Below are 14,190 nucleotides of genomic sequence, written 5' to 3'. Positions count from 1 at the left end.
AACCCATGTCCCTTGCATCAAGAGGCGGACTCTCAACCACTGTGCCACCAGTGAAGCCCGGTACTGGTATTTTTTAAAAAGCTTCTCAACCAGGGCTTAGAGTCACAGCTTCAGGTCTCACCTTAAATGTCAGCTGCACGAAGAGGCCCTCTTTGACCACCCCTGGGATGTAGATATTGTCTTGCTCTCTAGTTTAGCTTCTTCTCTGATTCCTTTGCAATAGTTATTACAATTTGTAGTTATTGCATTTGTCTGAATTTTTTTTTTTTTTTGTCTCCTCCAACCAGGACATAGGTCCTGTGAGCACAGGGAATATATGTCTCAGCCTTTGTGTTTCTCTTCAGTTCCCAGTATCAGACACATAACAGGATACTGAGGCTGCAACGATGAGGGAGTGAGGGTGGCCCTCAGGTGATGAATGCAGGTCTGAGTGGCCTCCTGGAAGCCAGCCAAGGGTCCCTGGAATATTATGAGAGAATCCATGTCAACATTCAATGGCTATCTTAACTGGCCAAAAGGTTGTACACGCACTTTCCTTTCACCTGACTCTGGTGTCCCAGGATTTTTTGAGTGAGTTTTTCTTTTTTTTTTTGGGGGGGGGCCCTGCGCAGCGTGTGGGATTTTAGTTCCCTGACCAGGGATGGAACCCGTGCCCCCCGCAGTGGAAGTGCGGAGTCCTAACCGCTGGACCACCAGGGAAGTTGCTTGAGTGAGATTTGTTAATAGATCCTGGCTCACAGCATCTCCTTTATGTCCATGTCTTTCCCCTTCACTTGGTTTTGACTCTCATGAGTGAGAGATTCCATCTTGTTCATCTTTATGTGCCCTCCTCCACCCCAACACTGGACCTTGCACACAATAGGGGCTCTATAAATGCTTGTTGACTTGAATGGAGTTGATTTTATCCTTATGGCATGTAGGTATTTTGACTGAGATTTCACCCTGGGAGATAGCATTTACCATTACTTAGGGATTTGAGGCAAAGGGGATTGTGACCACATCATGAAAGTTAAATGTATCTGTGTAGGCAACTCAGCCATAATCTAAATATGTGCAGATGGTCTCTACACCTGGATTGCACTGACGGACAGGAGTAAATTTGTGTTTGGAGGCAAATAATGAAACTCTGAGGACTCTGAAAACAACTCATAGTCACGTATCTCACAACACAGGTGCTGGTCCATCGAAGGGTAAATGCGTGGCGGAGCTGCTTGAGCTCTTGCTAGGGCTGAGTCTGTCTTTTCCAAATTGTTATTTCATAGTTGTTAATAAAACAAAGTGAACCACCCACTTACCATTTTCCCTCCATAGTCAGTATGTTCACCAAGCTGACATGAAGATCTAAGGTGCTTTCTCCTAAGCTTATATTAACCAAGACCAATCTGGCCTTGTGGCCTTTTTTTTTTTCTTGGTTTATTTCACTTCCTTAAGGAATCATCTTGGTTTTTCACTCTTCCTTTCCACAGTTTTTCATAGGTGATTTGCTGGTGAGAAATGCGGGAAAAGGGAGAGGGAAATGGTCCCCAGAGAGCTGATAAATTCAACACAAATTCAGCCATGCAGCAAAGGGCTTATTCTGTCTCTTATCTGGGGAAGTTTTCATATTGTCATGGAGGGAAATGCACGTGCACACACATATACACACATCAAATGAAACCCTCTTTTCGGAGAAGCCAGCTACAGGAAATTGACTTTTGCACAGGAACTTGCTAACCTCTTTTGTCACATTTGGATTGTTCCTGCTGCCTCAGTCACTGCGCACACTAAACCCAACCATCTTGGGTTGGATTCTACACACCAGCCCAACTCTCAAAATTTTAGCTCTTCCAATGTGAAACAGTTATATTCTTGGGGAGGAAGAAAAGATTGATCCTAGAAGGAAATCATAGCAGTGAAAGGGCTTAGGCGGCTTTTGTTTTTACTTATCTGCGTCGAACAAATTTGACTTCTGGAGTCAGTCATTTTGGTGTCAAGAAATTTCTTCGGCATTCTACAACAGGTAAGAGTTTTGCTTCTTTAAAAATATTTCTTCTGTGTTAAAAGAAATCTCTCTGACTTTATTTAGCTTTTACAATAGGCTCAACATAGTGATTTCCCTGTTCTACCTGTTGTGAAGTATGGAATCACATTACGTGGCAAAAGGGGAATTGCTCTGAAATCCAACTACCCCCCACTCCTGCCCAAGTCTAACATGGTACATATAGTTTTTGAAACGTTAGAAGTTATAATAGTTGGCTTTTTGGTTTTCCAGATATTCTCCTAGAGAATTCATATGCTTTTGATTGGCAATGACTGAGCTCAAATATTTGGGTAGTTTAAATATCACCCAATGTTTGATGAAGTAAATCCAAAGATCCTTTAAGCTGTGCAAATATGAATTTTAAAATTTTCTAATTCAGAAAAGAAACAGAGCAAAAATCCAAATGATGTAGATTCATATATGGAATTCCTAGCTTGTGGGTTTCACCTATTCCCAATGCTAAAGTCCTCTTTTTCTACAAGTGATATTTGATGTATAAGTACATATTTTTAAATTAAGTTCAGTTTTTGAGGTGGTTTGATTTGGAGACATGCTGTGAGGTACCAGTTGGTAGCCTGAGTTGTAACTAAACAAAGTTTGGGAAATCACTGGTTTGGGGTTCTTTATTAAATTAAAGCTGGCATTGAAATATTCAAGTAAACAACAAGTAGTTGATAATCACTTATTGATTCTAAGCTGGTGCCATAAAGGATATAAGAGGAATGTAAAGAATTCTCTATTTTGAAGGATCCAGTAGATGTGGTCAGAACTAAAATTCAGGAAGCAGTGCAAGATGGGAATTAAGGGATGGATGGCATGGCCACAGGCTGTAAGAGTTATAGGAGTTCTGAGAACGAGATTTGTGGGTAAGCTGGAGTAGTCCGAAAGACATGGGCCTTGGAAAGATAAAAGATTTTAGCAGATGGAGAAGGAGAAGGTTGATTCACACTGGATGGACTGTGTGGGCAAAGGCACATAAGTGAGACTGACTAGAAGATGACCAGCCCAGCTGAGGAGACTGACCTGAGAAAAGATGAAGTTTGTTTTACACATTGGCAGGAAATAAGCTTGGAAAATTAAGGTGTAGACAGGTTATGGGGGACCTTGAGAGGCTGCCGAAGAGAAAAGACTACACCATTCAGTGGTTGTCTAGTCTTCTTATGCCTTTGGGCACCTCTTTCTCAGCTCTCACAGCTCTAACAGAATTCCACATGAGATCCTTGCCCCTTCATGCTTGGAGCTGTTTCGTGCATCTCTACATCTGTGATCCTCCACTTGTCCTCCCTCTACTGTTTTCCCCGAGTTCATTATTTATGCAGAGAAAGGTTTGTGTGGTTTAAGGTACCTGTAAGACCTCCATTTCTGGTTACTACTTGTTAAGGAGGTCCTTCAGCCATCTGGTAATTCAAGTGGCCTTCCTCTTGAGAGGGCAAGTTGGTTGACCAGTTACAAGCAAGTCTGCATTCTTCAAAAGTCAGACCCCAAATCCCATGAACTCTATGTCACTTCCTTTGCATGTCTGAATGAGATGTTGTGGATATGCTGCTGCTCTTTGCCTAATGACTCCTAGCACTTCTTTTTCCTGGACTATGAAATATCTGCATCCACATAACAACAAAAGCACAGTACGGTGAATACAAACCCAGACTTTGAATCCTGGTGCTGTTGCTTGATTCATGAGAACCTCGGACATGTTATTTAACTTCTTCAATCCTCATATTAAATAAAAAATCTGGGGCTTCCCTCGTGGTGCAGTGTTTGAGAGTCCGCCTGCCGATGCAGGGGACGCGGGTTCGTGCCCTGGTCCGGGAAGATCCCACATGCCGCGGAGAGGCTGGGCCCGTGAGCCATGGCCGCTGAGCCTGCGCGTCCGGAGCCTGCGCCCCGCAACGGGAGAGGCCACAACAGTGAGAGGCCCGCGTACCGCAAAAAAAAAAAAAAAAAAAGCTGTAAAGTAGCTCTAACAATAAATGAAAATATCTACTTCAGAGGGTTGTTGTAGGGATAAAAGAGATAAAAATATATAAAGCTTTTAGCCTAGTGTCTGGAATAAAATAATCTCTCAGTTCGGGAACAAGATCTCTCTAAGGTAACTTTTTAAATGTCAGTATTCCTTTAAAAGGAAAGTGGGGGTGATAAGTAGAGGCTGGGAGTTCATATTTTTTGAGCACCAAGAATAGACTAAGCACAGGGTTAGATGTTTTATAGCGATAATGTATATGATAAAAGGGAAACAAGATTAGAAACTGATTTTTTTAAGCCTTTCCTCAGCAAATTCTCAGACTTATAAGACAACTCCCTGAGTGACTGCTGCGTTATTTGTGGGCATTTGTAGCTGATGCTCTCTGAATGCACGGGGTGGTATTATAGAGTACTGGGAATTAGAGGCGAGTGGGTGACTCTTCTTCCTTGGCCAGTTTAAGTTAAATTATTTATTTTATGTTACCTTTTAATTTTAGTGCTAACAAGGCACAGCTAAAAATCCACTTCTATTTAGGAATTGGGACCATTTTGACAATGAGTGCCCAGAGTGCTTATTTGAGTTCTGGATGCTTGGGTCTGGATGAAAGCCAAGATTAAAAAGCATCCTGCTTTCCTGTTCTGCTCTCCAGATCAGAGATTCTTTTGGGTTAGTAAGTGCCCTTTAAAAATGCAAATATGACTGCTGGTGGGAATGTAAATTGATACAGCCACTATGGAGAACAGTATGGGGGTTCCTTAAAAAACTACAAATAGAACTACCATACGACCCCACAATCCCACTACTGGGCATATACCCTGAGAAAACCATAATTCAAAAAGAGTCATGTACCAAAATGTTCATTGCAGCTCTATTTACGATAGCCAGGACATGGAAGCAACCTAAGTGTCCATCAACAGATGAATGGATAAAGAAGATGTGGCACATATATACAATGGAATATTACTCAGCCATAAAAAGAAATGAAACTGAGTTATTTGTAATGAGGTGGATAGACCTGGAGCCTGTCATACAGAGAGAAGTAAGACAGAAGGAGAAAAACAAATACCGTATGCTAACACATATATATGGAATCTAAGAAAAAAAAATGTCATGAAGAGATTAGTGGTAGGATGGGAATAAAACACAGACCTACTAGAGCATGGACTTGAGGATATGGGGAGGGGGAAGGGTAAGCTGTGACGATGTGAGAGAGTGGCAGGGACATATACACACTACCAAATGTAAATTAGATAGCTAGTGGGAAGCTGCCGCATAGCACAGGGAGATCAGCTTGCTTTGTGACCACCTAGAGGGGTGGGATAGGGAGGGTGGGAGGGAGGGTGACACAAGAGGGAAGAGATATGGGAACATATGTATATGTATAACTGATTCACTTTGTTGTAAAGGAGAAACTAACACACTATTGTAAAACAGTTATACTCCAATAAAGATGTTAAAAAAATAAAATAAAATAAATGCAAATATGGCCGGTATGTTTGTTATGCAGTGGATTCTCAATTATACGTGCAGATTACTTTGGTCAAATCATAATACTGTTTTTCTTTCTAGATCCCCACTAATATCCTAAGGGAGGAAATTTGGGGTCTTTGTGTATGGAAACAGGTGGACACAAGTCAGGATGGGATGCCAGAGTGGATTGTGCTGGAAGGCAGCCTGGCAGTATTGAGTGCTGGGCTGGGCAGTGAAGGGGTGGGGCGGTCAGAGATGGAAAGGGTGAATAGAGGGCCATGGAAGGTGCCAGAATTAAGGCTCCTCCTCTGAGGCTCTTCAGTCATTTGACTCCAACAACTGTTTGAATGCCCCGTGCAAGTTCGTGAATGCCTTACATAAGAAGTTGTCATACTGTTCCCGGATTTGGACCATTGTTCAGAGACAGTTTGATTTGTCTGGTTCTGGCCTGGAATCATAGTTCCTCAAGCTGGCTGGACATCAAAACCCTTTGGGAAGTTTCTCAAAAATAGAAATTCTCATGTCTCACACCTTAACCCTGGAGTGGGGTCCAGGAATCTGTGTGATAAAAATACAAATTTTTTTTTCCCCTAGGTGACTTGGAGACAGTAGTTCTGTAGGTGAACTTTTGGGAGCCATTGATCCAGAACTCTCCTACCAGGGCCCCCAGCACCGAGATGGTAAGTTGAGTAAGTGTTGAAGTGAGGTAAAATGATCTTCCCTCTATTGTGAATAATATCGTCACACAAAAACATTTTCCTTTGTTTTGAATTTATTTCTTAGGAGAATTTCTGGGAGTAGGATGATTTGGTCAAGGATATGAGCATGTTTAGAGTCTTTGTCAACCATATTTACATTTTAACATGCAAATGTAGGGCACCACTTAAAAAATTCTAAAGTGTTATAGACATGTAGAGGCAATTCAGTCTCTCTCAGGCAAAGCCCAAAGAAAAGAATTTGCTTTCACGTGAGAAAGTGCCAAATTACTCTCCCATTTCTCTTTTCCAGTGAAACAGAATACTAATGAATTACTTTTGGAAGAAAATTTCAAAGCATTACAGAATGCTCAATTTCTTAGATCATAAGTTGAAGTCTTCTTATCACTAAACTTAGTTTCTTGTAAATCTGAAGTCAGCAGTGACCTCTTCCCCATTTTTTTTTTTTTTTTTTTTTTTTTTGTGGTACGCGGGCCTCTCACTGTCGTGGCCTCTCCCGTTGCGGAGCACAGGCTCCGGGCGCGCAGGCTCAGCGGCCATGGCTCACGGGCCCAGCAGCTCTGCGGCATGTGGGATCTTCCCGGACCGGGGCACGAACCCGTATCCCCTGCATTGGCAGGCGGATTCTCAACCACTGCGCCACCAGGGAAGCCTCTCTTCCCCATTTCATAGAAAAGAAAACTAACGAAGAGAGTGGTTAAGTAACATCAATATGGTTTTCATCACATTTGCCATGAGAACTACATATAATCATCCATTCAGTAATTGTTTGAGAAAATAAATGATTGAGTAGTTTTTAATAGGTGACCCGTGGAAAGACACTAGTAAGACGAATGCATGAAGAGAGCATTATCCATATTGGAGGAGGGTGAGCAGGATGAATTGACCCAGATAGACCTCCTACTCCATCTTTTTGGTTTTTTGTCTTATGTTTTATTCATTATGCATTATCATAATCTGCTAACCTAAAAGCATGGTTATTGCTTGTGGCACAGAGAGAATCAGGTGAATTTTCAATGGCTCCAATGGAAAAAAAAAAAAAAGACGTGCTTTTGCAAAATATCAAGTGAGATACACACTGTGGTTGCGGGAGACTGCACTTGCTTACAAGGGCTGATTGTGATATTTCCAGAAATTTTGCAAGCCCGTTGTTAAACACAGTCACTATTAAAAATTAAATTCTGTTAATCACAGTTAAGTAAATTATATTAAAAATAAAGGTATTACTCAACACTCATTACTCCTGATTATTTACCACATTTTTACTGTCATCTGTGCTTTTGAAGTTATCTACTCCAATTTATCTGTGTGATAGAAATATTATACAATGATGTGCTATTAAGTATCTCTTTCCAACCTTGTATTCCGTGAAACTGGCCATGGCAGGAGTATTTACACCACAAAAATTGGCAAACACTGTCAACCAGGCTCTCCACACTTTTTTTTTTTTTTTTTTGAGGAAAGCCTGTTGAATAAACATTTACCAGAATAACACCGAGGAAATGTGTAAAATACAATCATGGCAACTTGACAAAATGTGTCAAGAGCCATTAAAATGCTCATACCGGGGAGTTCCCTGGTGGCCTAGTGGTTAGGATTCAGAGCTTTCACTGCAGAGGCCTGGGTTCGATCCCTGGTTGTGGAACCATCACACATGCTGCAGTGTGGCCACAGTACAAAAAATTTTTTTTAAAAAATGAAATGCTCATACACTTTGATCCATTAATTCTACCTCTGGGAATTTATTCTAAATAAATAATTCAAAGAAGGGAAAAAATAAGATGCATGAACATGTTCACTGTATTGTTATTATAATAGAAAAATCTGAAAATAACCTAAATATTAAGCAAAAGCGATCTGGCAGCACTGTGTGGAATATTTTACAGTCATTAAAGGTCATAATTAACAGTAGTTATGAAAATATATTTGATATGGTGTTAAATTAGAAAATCAGGATTACAATTTTCGCTTACATTCTGGTTTCGTTATGAATGAGGATTAAATGTGAGCTTAAAAAAATAAAGCATTTGGTGTGTTAGAATGGTGAAATAGTAGAATTTCTTTTTTACTTCATGTATTGTAGAAGTGGTGTGTGTGCATTAAAAACTATGGAGCGGGGCTTCCCTGGTGGCGCAGTGGTTGAAAATCCGCCTGCCGATGCAGGGGACACGGGTTCGTGCCCCGATCTGGAAGGATCCCACATGCCACTGAGCGGCTGGGCCCGTGAGCCATGGCCGCTGAGCCTGCGCGTCCAGAGCCTGTGCTCCGCAACGGGAGAGGCCACAACAGTGAGGCCTGCATACCACAAAAAAAAAAAGAAAGAAAAGAAAAAACTATGGAGAAAGCCTATAAATAAGTGGTCTTAAGTAGTTTTAATATTTAAGGGGAAGGATAAGGGGAAGATTTGTGGACCAGATGGGGCTTGCTTTTGAGGTGCAGATGTGTACTGTGAACCCTGGGCAGGGCAGGGTATTGTAAAGGGAGTTAGGATCTAGGCAGTCTGGAGTGGTGAATGCTAAGTAGTTGTCATTAGGGCAGCTCAGGAAGAAAGAAGTGACTGGCTGCCTACGGAGGATTTGCTAACGCAGTCGGTGGAGACTGAGAAAGAGCCCAGAGAAAAGCTACCGCTGAAGGCCGGAGAGAGAGGAGAGAACATTTCTTTGGAAGAGACAGGGAGATGCTGATCTCAGAGGTGAGCCAGATGGATGTGAAAATAGTTCCATTTAGATCCCAAAACAATAGGGTTCAAACCAGAAAGAAAATGATTCTTCTAAATCATGCGTTCTCGAATCTCAGTGTGTTTATCTGTGTGTGTCGGGGGTGAACCTGTTACTTTGAGGCTTAGGATCGAAGGGCTTATGATGTAAAAGAGGTATGACAACAGAGAAAGCCCAGAAGGGACAAGTTATTCTGTTAAATGTATAGAAACAAACTAAACACTGGAGACTGTTCTTATGATACTCCTTAAAGGGGAATATAGTTTGTGCCATAAAATTCCCTTCTGTAGTTAAGTAAGTTTTGTCAGGCATTTGGACCAGCAGAAAGTAACTGTGAACAGGGGAACTACAGGGGGAAGCACAGAGAAAAATGGTTAATGGGAGAGTCTAGGACCCATGAATATTCTATTTCAAATCATTGGGAGGTGGTAATCAAGAATAAACCTGAGTAGAATATGCGGTGCTATGTTCAGAAAACATTTGGGCCTTAGGGTATGATAATATCACATTAAAGAAGGAAAGAAAGCCTAATTTTTAATGAAATGCAGTACTTTATATACAGAACTGTAGCACTCAAAGTTGTAATAACAGACATGTGCCATAACAACAATGTATGTGTCACTAAATAAACATATTGAAAGTAAATGACATCGCAGTAGCAGAAGCCATGGTACTGAGAATATCGACTTCACCTGGCTTTAGAACTTTAGTGACAGTAATAAGCTCTCAAATCGCCTTTAATATCTTGGGTTCTTTCATCTTTACACTGAAAATTGTTTAACTTTAAAAAAGATTTCACATTCCCTATTGTCAGGGGCAGTAGTCTCTTGGGACATGACATGATAAAACAAGGACAAATCAACAACACTTCTTAGCCTTGGAGGCACAGCTCAGGGTCTGTTGGATATGCAAGGGTCTGGCACCTGAAGTCAGACCTCCTTCTGCAAGCGCCTGCTGACTGTACTTTTCCCTACTTTACAGGGTGTTTCATGGACTAATTGGCTTACACTTTAGAGCAGTATTTCCTAATCACTTTTTTGGTCATAAATTCCTTCGAGAATCTGATGAGAATCAAAGACCATATCCCCAAGAAAAAGCACACATACAAGAACATGCACATTTGTCATACACTTTTAGGAGATTCAGGTATCCTCTAGAGTGTCTCCATGGACAATCAGTCGTCCAGAGGTCTCATATTAAGAAATCCTGCCTGAGAGGCTGTCAGTATAGCAGAGAGGGCATTGCAGAAATTGAGAAAGTGCTGGTTATTGTTGATGTTGGCTTTAGCTGCTAAAGAGAAAAGTTGACTCTCCAGTTGATGGCTAAAATGAGGACAACATGGCAGGTACGTGTGTAATTTTACAGCACTGGATCCTCAAATTCAGTAAACATGCGGAGCTAGAGCTTGTTCTCTTCAGAGTATATATGACTAATGTTCTACGTCCTTAATTCTGAATTCTCTTATGTGAAGCCAGGATCAGTATCCATTTGGGAAAACATCTCTAAGATTCTATTTTAATGTCTTATTTACTGTCATGTGGTACCTAGTTGGCACAAGAAATGCAGGCAGTTTGTAAATACCAGTCTGGCTAACCCTAGAGTGTAGTGAATGGTATTCAGTATTGGATACCCAGCCAGGCTGCTTTTAGAGGGGAAAGGCATTAGCCTGTGTATAATGTAATCGCTTCTGAGTGTAAAATGCTGGTTTTCCTATCTGAAGCTGAACATCTGTTTGGGACCTGATGACTTTGGAGATACTACTTTTCCTGTGTAGCCTTTAGACCACAGAAGCCCAGTTGGCCATCTTCTGTTAGTGGGTACCTGACTTGCAGTTTGGGGAACTGGGTTTTTTCAGCTGAAAGCTCATGCCTTTGTTAATCTCCTGTCCACTTAGATGGGGATAGGGGCTTAGGCAGGGTGTGAAGATTTGTCCCAAATCCGTCATGTTAATGGAGTGGGGGAGATACAGGATGGGGAGGGGAAATGCACCCAGTCTTCAACCTTCCAGAGAAAAAGTATGTGCAACTGGATAAAAAAATTGTGAAATATGAGTCAGGCTTCTCTTGGTCTGGCATAGTGTAAGAATTATACGTCTTTCTTTGTGGTAGAAAAGGAAAATCTGTAACAAATATATTCAAGTAATTAGTGCGCCTCACCTTCTACAACCATTTAAATTATTGTACACCCATGACTAGGTCTCCTGCCAATTTCAGTTCAATGTATTCAATGTATTTTTCAATGTATTTTAATACATTTAATGCATTTAAATAATAACACTGCATCATAGAATCCTCAGTTACAGCCCACAAAACAGAAATATGCCATGTACACCAAAGATCAGTGGCAAACTCTCCACCCCCTTGTCTCCTGGAGATTTTGCTTCCCCTGCCTCGGCATTATGTCTAGCAACCTAGTTGCTGTTGAGGGGAACTGACTGGCATGTATCTTGTATCTCTTCCTTGAGGCTTTTCCTTTCTTTCAGAGGCTCCTTTCTTTTGGGCAGGATCCCTGCTTTTCCTTTGCTTTCACCAGTGCTATTCTAACTTCCGCTTTCTTGAGCACTTCTAAATACACATATCTTATCATAAATCTTTTTCTCAGTTGTAACAAAAAAATCCTGCCTGCCTTTGTTCTAATCTTGAGCTGAAAATGATTTCAGCCATGACTGAGAAGGGTAAGAATGCCTGGGATTAGTCCTAACAAGGAAAAGGAGAGCCATATATTTGGATTCAAATTTAAATGATGTCAAACCACTGTCATCAGCTGCAGAAACCCTTAAAGGGTCTAGAGATCCCCTTTGGTATACTTTTTTGGGATTAAACCTGATTTTCCTCAAGCTCCAATAACTTTGGACAGTAACTTGCTGTAATTTACCATGACAGTCTTTCTCGCTCTCTCTTTCTCTGGCTGTGATAAGGGAGTAGAAGAGGGTGTTGGACATATATACAGGAAATAGGAGGGGAAAAGGCAGAAAAACTTTACATGTTGACAGCACCACAACTTCCTATGTTCACTAAAATGATACTGTCACTCTTCCTATACACAGAATATCTGGTAATATCAGAGAAATATCTGTAATAATGTTGACTTAAAAAATATAATAGTAATGCATGTTCATTGTAACAAAACGTGGCATATGCCTTTTAACCTAAATATACGTGTATACATTTTATTTATGAGTATTTAAGTTTTTATTAAAAACACCATCATGCTAGTGCTTTCCCTTCAAAATGTGCAGAATCTATAGAAAGGAGCTTAAAGTAAACATTGCTTCTTAATATAAGAGAAATACAGCTGATGCTTAAATGGATCACTTGAATTAATGAAGGGCAAGTAACTATGGTATCTTTTCTGAGTCCCATAGCTATCTTTTTTTCCTTTTCATCCTCTACATTTCAGGAAAAGTGATTTCAAGATGTAGATTGTGACGAAGTTTCTATTAAATTCTAGAGCCATGAAAATACATGGACAGTTTTGGCATGGTGGCAGGGGAGTTCTGTGTAAAACTTGGACCAAAAGTTCAAAACCCAAACCAATAGTTTTGGATTTCCCCAAAGGCTACCCATTTAACATGTCATCCAGGAAAGACCCAACACACATAGATATGGAAGGAAAAACAAGTTTCTCTTACAACAGGGGCTAGACTCTTGTGGTTTTCAGTTTAGAAACTAGATTGTGCAATTGTACTCATGAAAAAAAGTCACCAGCATTTTTAGCTTAAGCTCACATTCAATTTTTTTTTTCTGACCGGTGACCAGCCAACCTTAAGAAGTTATATTATCTTAAAGCTCCCTCTGATTTACCATTCCTTTCTTTAGAGGGCTGAAGTGATCAGCTTTAAAATTCTTTCCTACATTCATTCACGCTATTTGGAGTTTAAATGTTAGTGCTCCTTCCTTCATGTATTTGGTCATGGCTGGTTTTATTTCTCAACAGGTATGTAGCTCATTATTTTATCTACCAATTATAATTACTTCCTGTTTCTTTTGCCAATTTTGAGAGTGCTTAACGATTCTTAAATGCTAGATCTTTAACAAATTAATTACTAAAATGCAGAATAAATAACATAACAAATTCACTTGCCTTCGTAGTCTTTTAGAGTTTGATCAAGAACTTTTAAATTATTATCAAGTTTCTCCTTTTCCTATAAAATATTGGCTGAAGTACAATTTATAAATAGTATCACCAGTCAGGTCACCACATAATAAGCTTTGTTCTAAATTATTATTTTAAATTACTTTAGATGGCTATAGAAAGGCTTCTTTTCAGAAAAGTTGCAAGTAACTGCCAGTATGAAGGAATAGCCTTAAAATGTTCATATACTGTGACTGCTTCTAAGAATTAGTCCTAAGAAAACAATAAGTGTTTTATTATAAAAGCAAAGCTTTTCAACACAATGATTTTTTTTATAATAGAAAAACCTAAAAATCATTTAAAATGAAAGGCATGATTAAATAAATTATATTTCAGCCTATTAAATATTCATTAAGGTTTTGTTTTATTTATGTATGTATGTGTGTGTGTGTGTGTGTGTGTGTGTGTGTGTGTGTGTGTGGTACGTAGGCCTCTCACTGTTGTGGCCTCTCCCGTTGCGGAGCAGAGGCTCCGGACGCGCAGGCTCAGTGGCTATGGCTCACGGGCCCAGCCGCTCCGCGGCATGTGGGATCCTCCCGGACCGGGACAGGAACCCGTGTCTCCTGCATCGGCAGGCGGATTCTCAACCACTGCGCCACCAGGGAAGCCCCATTAAGGTATTTTTTGAAGAATGTTTAATACGTGAGAAAAAATTTGAGTACAAAATTACATATTTTTGTTTAAAAAAGCCTATATATTTTTATACATGAGTTCAGAATATGAAGGTAGATAAACCAATATGTTAAAAGTTATCATCTAGTGTATGATAAGATTACATATGATTTTTAAATGATTTTTATTTTTCATGTATTTTCTGTGATTTGTGTATATTACTTTTATAATAAAAAAGGTAAAAAGTCCTTATTAAAAGAAAGTCAATTTATGGTGTGAGGTTAATAGTGAAACTAGTAAAATGATTTTGATGTGAGAATTATTTTGATATTTTGAAGAAAACCTAATGCTTGAAAGCCCTAAGCTTATAATTAAATTTTATCTCTTAAGATTTAGCGGATCTTTAGATTTAAAGGGATTTTGAGTTTCTTTTATCTTGAACCTTGAAAATCACTTTTAATGAGAGATGTTGGAGTTATTAAGTAGGTTTGGTTTATATTTTTAAAATAAGAGAGAATTAGCTTTAGCTAGTATCAGAATTTAAGTAAAATATAAAAT

The 14,190-nt window shown here is 39.8% G+C and overlaps 1 protein-coding gene across 2 annotated transcripts in view; it reads left to right on the top strand.

The window, feature by feature from the left end:
- Positions 1-1,724: 1,724 nt before the first annotated feature.
- RHOH (ras homolog family member H) overlaps positions 1,725-14,190 on the top strand; it is a 39,444-nt gene continuing 26,978 nt past the window's right edge. Inside the window, exons 1-2 of one of the 2 annotated variants that reach the window (XM_059067105.2) lie at positions 1,725-1,999; positions 6,048-6,133. The gene's annotated coding sequence lies outside the window, so the exon portion shown is untranslated. Of the gene's footprint in view, positions 2,000-6,047; positions 6,134-13,499; positions 13,638-14,190 lie in introns of those variants that run through there. The other variant, XM_067036950.1, reaches the window with a different exon arrangement.

The sequence above is a fragment of the Kogia breviceps genome, chromosome 6 (assembly GCF_026419965.1).
Source record: "Kogia breviceps isolate mKogBre1 chromosome 6, mKogBre1 haplotype 1, whole genome shotgun sequence".
NCBI classification, from domain to species: Eukaryota; Metazoa; Chordata; class Mammalia; order Artiodactyla; family Physeteridae; genus Kogia; species Kogia breviceps.
This window is presented reverse-complemented; position numbering and strand designations above follow the sequence as displayed.